Source organism: Copadichromis virginalis, linkage group LG7, assembly GCF_057382275.1.
Source record: "Copadichromis virginalis isolate Kocher_CV1m ecotype Utaka linkage group LG7, C_Virginalis_male_GT1.1, whole genome shotgun sequence".
Lineage (NCBI taxonomy): Eukaryota > Metazoa > Chordata > Actinopteri > Cichliformes > Cichlidae > Copadichromis > Copadichromis virginalis.
Genome location: NC_140624.1, coordinates 29,562,374 through 29,579,459, shown reverse-complemented (window position 1 = coordinate 29,579,459; position 17,086 = coordinate 29,562,374). Strand labels below are relative to the sequence as shown.

The window sequence follows — 17,086 nt, the reverse complement described above, 5'->3', positions numbered from 1 at the left end:
GACGCCTCGGATGTAGGGGTCGGAGCAGTTCTCTCCCAGCAACTAGACAGTAAGCTCCACCCTTGTGCTTACTTCTCTCGTCGTCTCTCTCCTGCAGAGCAGAATTACGACATCGGGGACAGGGAGCTGTTGGCAATCAAACTCGCCCTGGAGGAGTGGCGCCACTGGCTAGAGGGCGCAACAGAACCCTTTGTGGTATGGACTGACCACAGGAACCTCGAATACATCCGGTCGGCTAAACGACTAAATGCTCGACAAGCCAGGTGGGCTCTGTTCTTTACCAGATTCTGCTTCACCATCACCTACAGGCCCGGCTCCCGGAACGTGAAACCCGATGCCCTTTCCCGCCAATTCACCACCTCAGAGGACCCCACCCGTGAGGCTCCCATTCTCCCTCCCACGTGCGTTATCGGGGCCCTGTCATGGGAGATCGAGTCCGCCATACGGGAGGCCCAGCGGGCGGAACCGGATCCAGGTACTGGTCCCCCGGGAGTGCTCTTTGTTCCCACGTTGGTTCGCTCACGAGTGCTACAATGGGCCCACGGCGGAAAACTCACCTGTCATCCGGGCGTTCATCGCACCGTCACCTTCATCAAGCGGTTCGCCTGGTGGCCTACATTGGCCAAGGACGTCCAAGACTTCATCGCTGCCTGTCCAACCTGTGCCCAGAATAAGCCGGTCAACCAGCCTGCTGCCGGCCTACTTCATCCCTTGCCTACGCCAAGCCGCCCCTGGTCCCACATTGCGGTTGACTTTGTCACTGGTCTTCCGCCGTCATCAGGTAACACAGTCATCCTCACCGTTGTCGACCGTTTCTCTAAAGCTGCCCACTTTGTCGCTCTCCCCAAGCTCCCCACTGCCCTGGAGACCGCCCGGCTTCTGTCAACTCATGTGTTTCGCCTCCACGGGATCCCTGCTGAAGTGGTCTCGGACCGAGGCCCACAGTTCACGTCACGTGTTTGGAGGGAGTTCTGCGCCTCCTTGGGGGCCCAGGTTAGTCTCTCGTCAGGTTTTCATCCACAGACCAACGGTCAAGCGGAACGGGCCAACCAAGAACTCAAAACGGCTCTCCGTTGCTTGACGTCCACTAATCAGACCACCTGGAGTGAGCAACTGACGTGGGTGGAGTACGCTCACAATAGCCTTACCTCGTCGGCCACAGGCGTCTCCCCGTTCGAGGCCTCCCTGGGGTACCAACCTCCCCTGTTCCCTGCCATCGAAGGTGAGCACTTTGTGCCCTCTGTTCAGCAGCACCTGCGGCGGTGTCGGCGCGCGTGGCGGGCCACTAGAGCTGCCCTTCTTCGCACGGCGGACCGGAACAAACGGCAGGCGGATCGCCGCAGGTCCCTGGCCCCGGCCTACTCACCTGGACAGAAGGTTTGGCTCTCGACCCGGTATGTGCCTCTCAGGACGGAGTCGCAAAAGCTCTCCCCCTCCTTCATTGGCCCGTTCGAAGTGGACTCCATTGTTAACCCCGTTTCTGTGCGTCTCAAGCTCCCCAGGACCATGCGTATCCACAACGTGTTTCATGTCTCGCAGATCAAACCTCACTGTTCCAGTCCTCTGTGCCCTCCTTCCGGACCCCCTCCGCCCGCCCGGGTCGTCGCTGGCCGTCCGGCCTTCTCCGTGTCTCGGATTATGGACGTCAGGCGCCGGGGCCGTGGCCTGCAGTATCTTGTGGACTGGGAGGGCTATGGCATTGAGGAGCGTTCCTGGGTCCCGCGGGCGGCTCTGCTGGACCGGGCCATGGTTCGGCGGTTCCATGCGGCTCACCCTGGGAAGCCTGGGGGTCGCCGGGAGGCTCCCGTTGGCGGGGGGGTACTGTCACGACCTGCGGGGTCGGCAAGGCACTGATCAGCAATCTCTCTCCCCCTCCCCTGTTTTGCCGGGGCGGAACTCATGGCGGGTTCACGCCCTCGGCCCACGCCCTCCCGGATCATGCACACCTGGGCCTCATCAGACCAGCTGGTATATCAGAAGGAGGACATCAGCTGTTCAACGCTGGATTGTTGTGAAGACTCCTGTCAGTACACGTCGAGCCCTAGTTTCCCACACTTCCGCCTCAGAAAGTAACACTTGTCTCTCTGTTCTAGATTCCCCGGACCCGTCCCCGTGTTTCCCCGTGTGGAGCGTGTATGAGGTGGCTGGTCACTAGCGGAGAGAGGTTGGCGTGAGCGTGTGTGTGATCCCCTTGTTTTCCCTGGAGCCCTGGAACCCGTCCTCGCACATCTTGTATATAGCACTGTCCTCGCACTGCCTGTAAATACACTTGGTGAAGGTATTTGTGAATAAACTGTCTCTGTTACAACACACTCCGGAGTCCTGCGAGTGGATCCTCAGAGCAACCCGTGACACATCGGGTCAGTTGGAGGCGCAGTCGAAAGATTGCAGCAGTCCCAGATCAGATGTACACACTGGAACTCTTTCCCATGTTGCTGTCTGTGTTTATTGTGCTATGGTGTGTTGATATCTGTGCATTCCTGTATTATCCTTTTGTGTTACACATTTCAATGTTTTTTTTTCCTCGCTACCTAGCCTGACCTGTCTCCCCAATGTGATGTTTGTGTATTGTATGTACGGTCAGCAAGGTCTGTCATCTCGGTTGTGGGCAAAAGACCTGCAACTGACAAATAAAGGCTATCTCATCATCTCATCTCATCATCAGTTCCTGTATTGTTTCACCATGCACAACACAGTGAAGCCACAGAAGGGCAGGAAGCTTACCACACAAGAATCAGATCTTTCAGATAGGATGTATCTGCAATAAAACCTCCCCCAGCACAGAGTGGCTGGAGAGGTGGTCAGAGACAAAGGAATGACTTTGATCCTACTGCTTGAACTAAGACTTTACAAATTTAAGAACCACAATGACACATTCAACAATTTGACTTAACAATGGGGACCATGACAGTACCCACCCCTCAACTGGAGCCTCCCGGCGACCCACCAGGCTTACCTGGATGCCTAGGATGGAATAATTTATAAGTTTTGTTTGGAGGGAATATTTTACCTTCTTTTCTTGTTTGTTTCAGTATTAATATAGCTACTTTTTGGATTATTAATTTATTTGTTTGATATGCGCCAAATTGCACAAAAGACTTAACTTTATATCACAGAAATTTTTTTATGTTCACTGGAAGAGATATTTTGACTTTTAACATAGTTTTTATTTAATTTTGTATTTGTTGTTTGGCAGAGTGTGTAAGACAGATAAACAATAGAACAGCCTGTAAACACAAAAGAAGCCAGTTTCTCTTTGTTTCCTTCACCACCATTGTGTTTTTTTATTTAAATAAAATATTTTTGTTTTTTCTTAACATAGGCTAAAAGTTTTTTCTTAACACCAAAGAGCCCTCTTTGGTGGAGATGCCTGAGCCAGTCAAATGAAGTTTCATTCATTCTGACCTCTCAGTTTTCCTTCCATAGCTTTTTTATTTGGCTTTTCCAAATAAGCAGAAATTCTACAAACACAGGTCGACTGTGACCAACCCCGAACCCCAAAGATTACAGCTTTCATTGGCTGAAACATGGACAACACCTGGCTGGAGGGTCTGTGTGAATGCAGCCTCTGACCTGCAGTTCGGAGTGTGCTGCGTTTCATTTACTGCAGTCTGAAGATGAAAACAGTGCAGACTCTCTCACACCTTTCTGCTGTGAGACAGTCATCAGGATCAGAACCTAAAGTTTGAGCTCTGGCTGCTCTGTAGAGCCAATATCTGAAACATGCAGTACACCGTCTTCAGGACCAGACGTCTATGCTGTTTGTCTGATGGATCTATTAAACATGTTGCTGTTCAGCAGACATTTTATTTTGGTCCTAACTCTGGATTCATGGCCTCCTGTGTGCCGGAGAGATTTTCCACCCTTCTGCAACACGCGCTCACTGAGGTAAACAGGCCGAATCTGTGACATCTCAATTAGGAGGCGTGAGGCACTCTGCTCTCCTCTCCGCTGGCCTACTTTAGACTTCACACTGATAAAACGGCTGTGTTTGAATACCGCTCGCAATTTGGGTGGCTCAGAAAGCTCATCATCCATCCTAATTTGTGTTGTTATTCAGCAGCCTGCAGGTGAGGGCAGCAGCAGTCATGTTATTTATCACGTCAGCGCAGACCACTGTACTCATATTTATTTTACCCTACTCAAATTCAATTTATGATACATTTTATTTTGAAAGATTTAAAATGGTTCTTTAAAGAACCATTTTTAAAAAGGTCCTTCAAATCGTTCTTTTAAAAGAGCATTTTAAAGAACCTTTTTTGAGTGGTTCTTTAAAGAACCATTTTAAGTCTTTCAAAATAAAATGTATCATAAATTGAATTTGAGTAGGGTAAAATAAATACGAGCACAGCATAGACATATATTAATGGTTTATTGTCATTTCGTAATATACCAAAAGACAAAAAGGCATTTTAACCCTCAGCACAACATCACTACATGTCACATATTAGTCATTTAAACAGTAATAATTAAATATATTTGCTATACTATAAATAAATATATATATAAATACTATATCTACAGATAACACCACAATTAATACATGTATTGTTTAATTAATAAAACATCAGAAAGTGATAAAACACATTAGAAATAGCAACACCTTCAAAACAGACCAATAAATCAACACATTTTCATCAGCAGATGTTTGCATGTTCAGTAAAAATATTTCAAGTTTATGATTAAAATTATCAATGAACTTCAGCCTTACGTTATGTAAGGTAAGTTTCATGTTGGACTCACGGTCCTTTGTTAGTCCAGTTTAGGACAATGTCTCTGACATATGTATCATATCAAATATATGTCATATCAAAACAAGCCCACACCTGCAGTTGTTTCAGTTTTTCACAGGCGTTTCCTATCAGCTGGCAGTGTTGGGTAAGTTACTTTAAAAAAGTAATTAATTACTATTACTAATTACTCAATCAATATTGTATTTAAAATACTTATCTAATTACTGTGTCTGAAAAGTAACTTAATTACTCAATAAGTAATTTAACTAAATACTTATTAAAATCCCCATAAACCTTGAGTGGACAAACAATATAAATTAAACTCTTAAAATAATAAATCATTTAAAAATACGAGTCAACATGAAATAGTTTCGCCTTTTCGCTTCCTGAATCATCTTTATTACATTCTATAAAAAAAAGCATTCTTTAATATTTACATTTTTTAGTAAGGAATGTAACTTTCCTTAGCTAGGAAACACAATTTCAGAATAACAAATATATTTTTCTGCAACATATCTGAATAACAAAAAAGCTTAACTTAAGAAATGTTAAACATGACATATTTCACGCAGTAAACATTAAAATTTTTACATTTTCAAAGCAATGAGTAACATATTCATACATAATGTATGTAATCATGTCATGCGATTCAACAAAGTGAAGTTAACTCTGAACTTTGGTTAACAAACAGAATTCCGCTGAAACTTCCTCAAACCAATGAGCACCATATTTCCTGCATGCTGTATGCACTCATGTTTTCCAAAACATTTTTTGTACTACTTAGCTGTGTTGTTTTTGAAAAAGTTGTTGTATCTCATTAATGTAAGTCTCTCAAAGCGTTCACTTGACAGTCTGTTCCTTCTGGGTGTAAGCACAAGATTGCCGAGACTAAAAAGCCTTTCGACTGGTGCGCTTGATGGTGTGGCTGTGTTGTTCCTCAGTGAAATGGCCTTAATCCTGGGAAGCTGGCTAAGAACACCCAGCTCAGACCCAGCAGATTTCAAATATTCCATCACCTCTGTTTCAGCAGAGTAGGTAGAGTCGTCCTCCTCAAATGAAAAAAAGTCATCAGTGGAGTCAGCAGGGTTCTTGTGATCTTGAGCAGGTTGTTGGTCTTCAAGAGACAACCCACGGCACTCTGTAGTAAGCATTGCCCTAACCATGTCTTTTTTCTCTTCTTCTCTGATCCAGCGTAACTTAAATTTAGGCAAAGTGACTGCAGCCAGGAGAGCTTCTTTATTGTCCATCATTGAGGAAAAGCGCACCTTGATCGCCTATGAGAAAAAAATACATCAGACACTTCACATAAGAGCATGATAAATAAAACAAAAATTTATTTTAGGGTAATGCTATATATAGATTACCTTAACAATGATATCAGGGAGGGATGCTGTCAGCTTAAGCTCGTCCTGCAGTGCCAGCGTCCTGGACATTAGAATCTCCAGAGTTGGAAGAAGGATTCCAAAATAGCAGTTCTCTTCTCCTTGCAATATGTCTAGTGCAACAGTGAGTGGCTTCAACACGATACAATACTCCTTTAGGAACAGATACTCCCGATCAGTGAAGCATTTGATTCCAAACTGAGTGCAGACAGTATTTAATTCAGCAAGGGGAATGTCAGTGATCCTGAACAGAGCATCGTGAAATGAATTCCATCGTGTTGAAACAGGTACTATGAGTTTTTTTCTTGAAAAAATTATCTACCAACTCTTAAGCAACAGAAGAACGGTTTGCTTTTGTCCACATTGCAGAACACTTTGAAGTTGCACTTCTGTAGATTAATTTTGCCTCATTTTCTTGAAGCCATTTCTCAACATCATGAAAAATTAAGTTCAGTGTGTGTGATGCACACCTTAAGTGTGGAGGGAGAGAAAACTATCCTTCAGATTCTGTGGAAAGGGTCTGCTCAACATCAGTAAATGTCATCTCTTCATCTTCTTCCGATTCCTCATCAGAGTCTGATTTTTGGAACATTCTGAAAGCTTTGATAAAATTGGACCCGTTGTCTGTCACGGTGGCTGTCACTTTAGAGTTCAGTCCATAAGCCGAATGTACTTGCTCGATTTCATTGCCGATGACATCATATGTGTGTCTCCCTCGAACTCTTTTACATGCTAGCGCAGCATGTCCTCGTACAAAAGTAGAAGGATCAATCCAGTGTGCCGTCATTCCGAGAAAACTTTTGTTATGGTTCGTCTAAATGTCAGCAGTCGTGGAAATATATTCCAAACTCTCGAATGTCTCTTTAAGCTCCATTTCCATGTCAGCATAATGGTAAATGGCCTGCATTTGTATAGCGCTTTTCTAGTCCCTAAGGACCCCAAAGCGCTTCACACTACATTCAGTCATCCACCCATTCGCACACACATTCACACACTGGCGATGGCAAGCTACATTGTAGCCACAGCTGCCCTGGGGCGCACTGACAGAGGCGAGGCTGCCGGACACTGGCGCCACCGGGCCCTCTGACCACCACCAGTAGGCAAACATGGGGTTAGTATCTTGCCCAAGGATATTTGGCATGCAGCCAGGAGGCAGCCTGGGATCGAACCACCGACCTTCTGATTAGTGGCTGACCTGCCACCTGAGCTACAGCCACCCTTATCTAAGTAAGTAAGTAACACTTATCTAAGTAAGTAGAAAACGTTTTTCGATCATGCAGTGCTGCTTTTTTGCCACACACAGGTATTTTGTTTAATATGCACCTAAAAGACAGAGACTCTACAGTACGCAGCGGTAGCATCTCTTCCACAACATAACCTGCAATCATTTTCTTAAGCTCACCTTCAGACACTTTCTGTGTTGCTGAAGTGAAATCAAGTTTCGTCTGCTTAGCAGGAGTTGCCGCGGTGTTATCCATGGATGATGAAGATGGCTCACTCGGCAGCACAGACAAAGCCTTCTGTGTCAGGTGCTTCAGCAGATTACTCGTGCTATTGACAGCGGCCGATAATTTTTTCTCCCCAGGACACAGCTTACATATTACCGTAATGTTCTTGTCTGCTTGTTTTAGAAAAGTGAAGTGACGGGAATATTTCCATTTCATAAAACAGGCCCTCGCTTCAGCTGAGTCCGACATCTTCGGCTGTAGAATACGACTATGCGGCAAACTGGCGCGAAATGACGTACAGCTGCACTACAGCGATGTTAAAGCGGCAGAGTTTATTTTTACCTTTAGAAGATAAATTATTGAAATGAAATAATGATTTTCAGCGAGTTTAGTTATTTTACAATGTAACGCAAGTACATTGTAAGTAACTGTATTTAAAATACCTAAAAATGAACAGTAATTAGTTACTCTACTTTTTCAGTGGAAAAGTAATTTAAATACAGTAACGCGTTACACCCAACACTGTCAGCTAGTCAACCTCACTCAGGCGGACATCCATATCAGCCAACCAAATGACAAGCTCCTCTGTCACGATCTGAGGGGACAGACCGTGCAGTGGTGTGTGTGGTGGACCCAGGTGCGAACACAAGAGAGTAGACCGGAGTAAACTTAAACTGAAAGCGAGCCTTTATTGTGGCTGATGACAGGTCTCAACACAAAGCAGAAACACCGTGACTAAACTGAACCTAAACTAAACTGGGAAACAGATACTGATAAACTAAGGAGACTCAGAAAACCATGACGATGATTGTACAGACTGGCCGTGAGGACATGGAGGGTGGAAACACAGACGACGCGACACAGACTGTATGAAACACAGAGACTAAATACACATGAGGGATGATCAGGGGAAGTGGCCACACATGGGAGCACAGCTGACACACATGAACTTAACGACGGGACAGGAGAAGTGAAACTGAATACACTGACATTGAATACAGACTTTCAAAGTAAAACAGGAAACATCGAGATTAGACATGACATGAACTAAACATAACCACGCAGACATGACGCATGAACCAGGGAGACTTAGTACAGGGGGAGATGACATAAACAACTAAGGAACAAAGGACTAAACAGCAATCTCAAAATAAACTAGATGAGCTAAACTAGGGCACAAATGAATACAAAAGATACATAAAACTCAAACACTGGGTCGCTCGACCCAGGACCATGACATCCTCCCTTTGTGCTTCAAATCCCTCCCACTCTGAGACAAGGAGCTGAGAGAGAGAGGAAAGAGTCAATTATACGGAAGAGAGAAAAGTGAAACCGTCCTCAGAAGGTCTGACTCGCTGGCTCACTGGCGTTCACGTCATCCCTCACCGATGCCAGCAGCCGAGTCTGCAGGGTGCCCTGGAAGAGCTGAGTTAAGGTAGACTCCTCATGGTCAGGCTCTCCAGCTGGATGATCCGAGGTCTCTCCTCTCACCGCTGCCTCTGAACACAGAAACACAAATTGCATCTGAAGCAGGAGGTGCAGATTTTTTTTGCTATTCTTTTCTAAATCCAGGCTAGATCACGTGGAGGTATTTGGAAAACTTTTTTGGCCAGCGGGCGACTGTTGTCTTGCAGAAAGTCAAATCAAACATACACGATACACAATCAATTCACAAGAACACATTATAAAAAACAAGTCCAGTTCTTGCCTGATTTCAAGTGAATTCTGCATCAAACAGGGTAAAACGAGTGTTTGCAGCAAATGTGAGCACAAAGCCTCACTTTGTACAAGCCTGCTATTAAAGTTCTCCTCTAGCAACGTAGCAATAGCAATAAAGCAAATGTTGAGGCTTCAAAATACTAAGTCCATAAACCAATGGCTGACATGGGTTTTATCATAAGGGTGATAAATATACAGATTTCAGTCTGTCTTAGAGATTTGATGTTCATTTACCTGCAGATGCACTATACGTGCTATACTATACTATACTATACTATACCATTTGACCTTAGAACTGAAGAAGCTTCTCAGATGAGAGGTGAAACGTCTTCAAGCAACTTAAAGAAGTCCAGACGCTTTGCTTTGCAAGCTCCTTTGAATACTGTTGGGTGGTTTGTAAAGTTTACAATAACTAGTATTATCATTATGCTATATGTTCAAAAATATATAATGTACTGTTCTCTCTATGTGTTAAACTCCCTGAGTGTGAACATAGATAAACAGCCAGCCAAACTACTTTTCAAGAGCCAGGAAGGTGAGCGTCCAGAATTCATCAGCAAGTACCTGTACTCGTCTCCACTGGCACTTCAAAAGTTCTTTTCCAACAAACTCGCCAGCTGGAGGTGGTACACCAGGTTTCTGCGTTACTATCATAGCAGGAGTCAGCAGCAGTGGTGAAGAAGGATCGGAGGAGACTGGGATTAATGGCCTTGCATTGATTATAGCAGACACCTCTGCCATCAAGGTACAGAGCACTTCATGAGTCAGGGAACTGTGTTTACCGTGAGACAACATGGAGTCCAGTATCCTCCTGGTTACACCAATCCCACACACCTCCCATATGCGAGGCATGTGGAGGGTTGAACTCTCATGTACAGCCGTGTTCGTAGAGGTATCTCAGGATCTTGTCTTGACTCTGATCATCTTGTCTTATTCCTAATTCAGAACATGCTCCAACAAAGTTTGTACCACAGTCTGACCTCAGCTGCTTCACAGGCCCTCTTAAAGCAAAAAGTCTGCGTAATGCATTGATGCAGCTACTTGAGTCCATGGACTCAATGACTTCTATATGCAGAACCCTGGTACTCATGCACGTGAAAAGGATCGCCCATCGCTTACTCTGAGCTTCTCCACCTCGAGTTCTTCGGGTGATTACCTCCCACGGACCAAAAACATCCAACCCTACATATGTAAAGGGAGGAGACATGCTCAGACGTTCTGGGGGAAGGTCGGCCATTTTCTGGACTTCCAGTTTTCCTCTCTGCTTTTGGCAGACAATACAGGGATGGATTACAGAGCTAATCAACCTTTTGCCAGCAACAATCCACAGGCCTTCCGCTCTGATTGCCACTTCTGTAAACTGTCGTCCTTGATGTTTTATCTTTTGATGGTAATGGGTCACTAGCAATTTGGTCACATGATTCTGTTTTGGGAGAATGATTGGATTTTTCATTCCAAGACTAACAGTGGAGTGTTTCAGACGTCCACCAACCCGTAAAAGACTGTTGCACATGAAAGGGTCTAGCTTGAGGATTGTGCTTGTCTTTGAAATTGCTCTATTCTCTTGCAGTGCAACATACTCTTCTGGATAAGCGTCCCTTTGGACCAACCTAAGTATGGTCAGCTTTGCTGCCTCCAGTTTTTCTGGAGTATGAAGTTTGTTGCACATATGCCATCCTCTACATGTATTTGGGGGGTTGGTACTGAATGATTGAGTCTGGTGGCTCAAGAAGGCAATCGCTCTCAGTAAAGACCTCCAGGTGGAGAAGCGTTGGAACCTATTTGAAGTTAACTTACCCTCGGTTATATGGGTAGCACAGGATGTCAGCTGTGGTCTTACCTCCACATCTGCATCTGGTCCCACCAGCTCAAAGGGCTCATGTGTTTCAGCCACAGGAGGCTTGTGAAGAAAATCTGGACCTGTAAACCACATAGTCTCTCCAAGCCGAGATGCTGGACCGATCTGGTGGCTAGGTCAGCTGGATTCTGATCTGTTGGCAAGTAGTTGTCTGTCGAATTCGGTGAACATGATTGTGCACATACACATAGAATCATTTAGAATCATTGTGGATGTATCCGAGAACCACCTTGCTGTTACAGAAAAACTTCACAGTATCAGGTTTAAGATCGAGTTCCCTGAGGATTAGTTCTGCCACTTTGACGGCCAGCACTGCACCACAGAGTTCCAGGCGAGGGATTGTGGGCTCTGGTTTAGGAGCTAGCTTGGCTTTTCCAAGTACAAAGCCGACTCGACACTGTCCGTCTGTAGTGATGACTTTCAGGTAAGCTACTGCTCCTATGGCCCAGTTTGAGGTGTCAGAAAATACACACAGCTCAGTATACATGGCAGTGGAGAGGGACTGTTGTATGTAGGCACGAGGAAGCTGAAGATTACTTAAACCCTGTAGTGATCTTCTCCATGTTTCCCATTCATTTAACTTGTTTGTGGGAAGTTCTGTATCCCAGTCGCATATGTCAGCTGAAAGTTCCCTTAGTAGTGCTCGTCCTCAGATGGTCACTGGAGCAGCCAAGCCCAGTGGGTCGAAGAGGCTGTTAACTGTCGATAGCACTCCTCGGCGAGTGAAGGGTTTATCGTCAGCTGCAACCTTGAATGTGAAGTTGTCAGAATCTATCCTCCAGCACAGACCAAGGCTTCTTTGTGCTGGGAGAACTTCCTCATTTAGCACCAAGTCTTTTAAACCTGTAGCCAGATCTTCAGGGGTGAAAGCCTGCATCACTCTGATACTGTTGGAGGCAATCTTATGCAGTTTAAGATTAGATTCTGCCAGTGATGGTTGAGTGCACTTGAGAAGGTCAATAGCCTCTGCTTCTGTCGAGAGAGAGATCAGTCCGTCGTCCACATAAAAGTGTCTCTCCACAAACTGGCGTGTGTCAGGTCCGTATTTGTGCTCACCCTCTTGGGAAGCTCTTCGAAGTCCATATATAGCGACTGCAGGTGACGGGCTATTCCCAAACACATGCACGCGCATGCGGTATTCCCCTACTTCCTTTGTCAGGTCATGATCTTTGTGCCAAAGAAATCTTAGATAATTTCTGTGGTCCTCTCTCACCATGAAACCATAGAACATCTGTTGGATGTCGGCTGTCACAGCAACAATGTCCTTTCTGAACCTGAGCAGCACTCCTAACAGGGAGTTATTTAGGTCAGGGCCTGAAAGCAGGACGCCGTTAAGAGAAATGCCACTTTCTTGTGCGCTTGAGTCAAATACCACACGTATTTGATCGGGTTTTTGGGGGTGGTAGACCCCAAAAATGGGTAAATACCAACATTCTTCATGTTCTTGGAGAGAAGGTGCCTTCTCAGCGTGCCCATTTCAAAGAGCTTCTTCATGAACGCAATGAACTGCTCTTTCATTTTAGGATTTTTGCCCAATGTGCGATCCAGAGAGTGGAGACGAGACCAGGCTTGAGCACAGTTGTTTGGTAGGTGTGGTCTGGGCGACCTGAATGGCAGAGGAGCAACCCAGCTGTTTTGTTCATTCTGACAGAACTCCTTCTGCATGATGTTCAGAAAGCTCTCGTCTTCAAACGACAAAGCCGGTTCGTTATCACATGTCTGTCTTGTGAATACGCTTACCCCAAGTTTTTCCTCAGCAGGCATGTTGATGGAGCCATAACTGGACAGGCAAGGGTAAATATCGGGTCTTTGCTCCCCGCCATACGCCAACTTTTCTTTCACAGATATTTCATTCTGACATGGCACCATGAAAGATGGACGTCCATTCGGCAGGACACTAGTCTTATAGACATCTACAGTAGGCTTGTGTGCCCTGTTGATGCAAACTTCCCCAACTATCACCCATCCCAAATCCAATTGCTGGGCAAAGGGAGCATTGTGGGGGCTGTTAATTTGTTGCCTTACTTTGTGCACACGTATGAGATCTCTTCCCAGTAAGATCAAAATCTGTGCTTCGGGATCTATCTCAGGAATGTAAGGCGCTATGGGCATCAAGTGGGCATGGGAACACGCAACCTCTGGTGAGGGGATTTCAGACCTGTTGGTCATGATGTTATTACATTCAATGAGTGGAGGTAAGTCTAAGCACACTTCACTGTCTAAAGCCTCAATCTGGAAACCGACTACCTTTCTCCCTGTCATCTCAGTAGTACCAGCGCATGTCTTCAGCAAGTACAGGGAAAGGTTGCTACTGATCCCAAAGAGTTGGAAAAACTCAGATTTGGCCAGCGAGCGATTGCTCTGGTCATCAAGGATGACATACATCTTGACTGAGCGCTCTCGTTGTCCCTTTGGAAAAACTCGCACCAGGCAGATCTTAGTGCAAGATTGTTCAAGGAGACCAACTCCACAGACTTCAGTGCACTTTGAGGTTACCTTTTGTTGTGGAGTTGTTTCGCTGGTCTATATCTGACACTGATGCAGGAGGCGACGCTTCTGGGAGAGCAGTCTCCAGATGAAGAGCAGTGCAGTGCTTATCACTCTCACATTCATTGCACTGTAGCTTCATGTGACATTCCCTCGCAACATGAGTAACTGAGCAGCACCTGTGGTCCTTTAATAACTTCTTCCGTTCCATGAGTGGTTTCGCTTTAAAGACCCTACATTTTTCCAGAGGGTAGGGTTTGTTGTGAAGTGGACAGTACTTAGCAAGATCATTTGCGCCTCTCCCATCTGTTTCTTCTCTATGTCTGGAGCTTGGATTAGCTACTGTAGAGACGTCTGTGAAGGTTCTCAGTCATCCAGGTCATCGTAGTCAAAGGAGCTTGCAAAGAAAAGCGTCTGGACTTCTTTAAGTTGCTTGAAGACGTTTCACCTCTCATCCGAGAAGCTTCTTCAGTTCTAAGGTCAAATGGTGGAGAGTCCCAGATATAAACCTAGTGGGAGAAACCCCCCACAGAGGGACAAGGACACTCTTTCGAGGATGCCAATGTTCACATTTTGGATAGAGAGGACAGATGGTTTGAAAGAGGAGTGAAAGAAGCCATCTATGTCCACTGTGAGCGACCATCTTTGAACAGAGGCGGGGGTTTACGACACCAACTCTCTGCCATCTATAATCCAGTTTTGAGATCCCTTCCCAGACGCCTTAACGCCCACTCACATCCTGGGCCATCTGCCCTCAGGAATTCGCATGATAAGGTGGGGCCAGGTTTCACAATGAACACACCCGAAACTCTGGCTGATTGGGACCCACACCCAGTTACACACCTTGGCTTAGACGATTAGAGGATCATCAGGGGGTCCTTTTGTCCCTCTGTGGGGGGTTTCTCCCACTAGGTTTATATCTGGGACTCTCCACCATTTGACCTTAGAACTGAAGAAGCTTCTCGGATGAGAGGTGAAACGTCTTCAAGCAACTTAAAGAAGTCCAGACGCTTTTCTTTGCAAGCTCCTTTGACTACTGTAGAGACATTTGTCTTTCAAACGGCTATGGCAGTTCTCCCACCATCATGATTTGCCATGGGTTTTTCATTTCGATTATAACAACGGCTGCTGTTTGTCAAAACAAAACTGGGATCGTTCCTAGCCTTGGCTTCACTGTTCACAAAATCCACAAAAAAGGCAAATGGGGGAAAGCATACCCCATTTGCCTTTTTTGCCACAAAAAAAGCAAATGCTGAGGAAGGATGACTGCCAAGCTCTGTAGCCTTCTGGCTGATCATCAAATTTAGTGAGACCTGTGGTTACTAATTCCCTGCGTGCCAGATACTTTGCAAAGTCTAACATGCCTGTAGATGGAGTCTGAGAGTTTTGCTGTATCCTGATCCTTTGAGAAGTATCTGAATGCCTTATGTGTGGACTGTGTTCTGAAGATGCCTTACAAAAATAGCGAGGGCTTAATGGAGTGGACTGAGGCGAGAATGGCTGTTGTCCTGTAGTTGGCTGATGCTCACTTAGCTGTGAGTAACCAGGGTTTGTGGATAAAGTGTGATATTCTACGTTGGATTCTGGGAGTTCTTGTTTTGTTGACAGCGATGCTTTCTTAACATAGATGGGACTCAGTGTGGCTTGAGAATCTATGGCAGGTTTAAAACTGATTCCAGCTTGATCTTCGAGGTATGCCTCGGTTTGCTGTTTTATGGACAAAGATGAGATGCCACTCCTGTTGCTCTGTATATCATCACAGTCTATGGCTGTTACTGCTTCTAAAACCTCAGCCTCAGCAACAGCAACGACAGCTGCTTTTTCAAGTTCCAATGCTTCTAGATCTGCCTCAAGAGTAGCCTTTTCTAAATCCAACTTGGCCTTTTGTTTTTTTTTTTATTTCGAGCTCCCTCTGTGCAAATGTGGCCCTGGTGCGTGCAGCTTCAGCGATAGCTCTGACTTTTGCAGTGGCGCTGGCTACTGAATGCTTTGAAGAAGAGGTGCGCTTGGAGCTGGAGAGCGATGACACTTTGTCGTCCATTTTGGTATCCATAACTATGCTGGAGAATCCCTCTGACGAATATAGTCTTTCACTGTACTGTTCTCTCTATGTGTTAAACTCCTTTTCAAGAGCCAAGAAGGTGAACGTACTTGCTCCTTTAATGACTCCAAACATAGCAATCATCTTCAACTGACAACATTGAACTGGAGTGAAAGACTATTGCTTTCTGAAGGACTCCTTTGAAGGATTGCTTTGGATTCCACATGAATGATTACAAAAGTGTAGACATGCTTTTCCCACTGTTCTCTGCATTTCCTGCTTCCTGTCTATGCACATGTCAAAATAAAAGCCTTCCTGTCTAACCAGTTGTCAAAATAAAAGATTCACAATTTTCCAATGTATAACAATAGAAATACACTTTACACTTATTTGTGTCATTAGCATATGAACATATTGAAAACAGAACATATAATAATCTCAAAAGTAATGGCTTGAAGCAGAAATTAGTAATACTTTATTAAAATTCATTATAGTGAATAAATATTTATGCCATTTTACACCATCAAACTTAGATAGCTAAGGATGAAGAACCTTTTGTTCTTTAAAAAACCATGGTTCTTTAAAGAACCATGAAGACATCTGAAGAACCATTTAAGAACCAAAATTTTTTCTGAGAGTGTGTCCCAAAACGTCGGCTGCATCCTCCGGAGGCCGCACTTGAAGGCCGATTACGTCACAGCCAGGCGACGAAGGCTGTCCCAATTCGTCGACTCCTTCAAATGTGGCCGACAAATGCGTCCTTCATTTGAAGGATGGGTCGGGTGTGTCCTTCGTGGCCCACCATATCCCAGAATTCATAGCGCGGCCTAGGCAATTTCAGTTTCCAACAATGGCGGCCGCTACTAAGTTTTAAAATTACTCTTATTAATCTTTCTGGGTCACAAAATGAACTTTTAACATATTTAACGAGAAAGTAGCTGTGTAAACTTTAAATATCTGCTTGGTTTATCAAGACATCGCATATTTGCAAAAGTGCGCCAACGTTTTCTAAGACGTCTGTTACCCACCCGCTCGATAGGAAGCCGGGGGGTTCAATGGCCACTCGAGCCGGCGAGAGCAGCGGACTTGCTACTCAGGTTAAACATGATATATCACTCGGATAACTTAAAAATGTAATTGTTTGGCTTTTGTTTTATTTGTTCCAGAGTAAATTGTTTTGGCTGAAATCAATGTTATTAGATTATTAGATTAAATAAAACTTTATTAATCCATCGGGTGGGTTCCTCCGGGATTTTCACACAGCTGAATAAACGTCAAGCAGAAAACTGATTAAACAGAAGTGTGAGACGGTCGAGAATTTATGCCAGTGTTTTGTTATATTTTAGATAGCAAGGAGCAGACGGCTGAATTTATTAAACTCCACCGAGACAGCGGTGACGCAAATCTGAAGGCTAGAC

At 44.9% G+C, this 17,086-nt stretch overlaps 1 protein-coding gene and 1 pseudogene across 1 annotated transcript in view; one reads left to right on the top strand and one right to left on the bottom strand.

The window, feature by feature from the left end:
* gfra2b (GDNF family receptor alpha 2b) overlaps window positions 1-17,086 on the top strand; it is a 162,438-nt gene that overhangs the window by 31,962 nt on the left and 113,390 nt on the right. The gene's annotated exons all lie outside the window — the stretch shown is intronic.
* Window positions 6,444-7,812, bottom strand: LOC146705284 (uncharacterized; annotated as a pseudogene).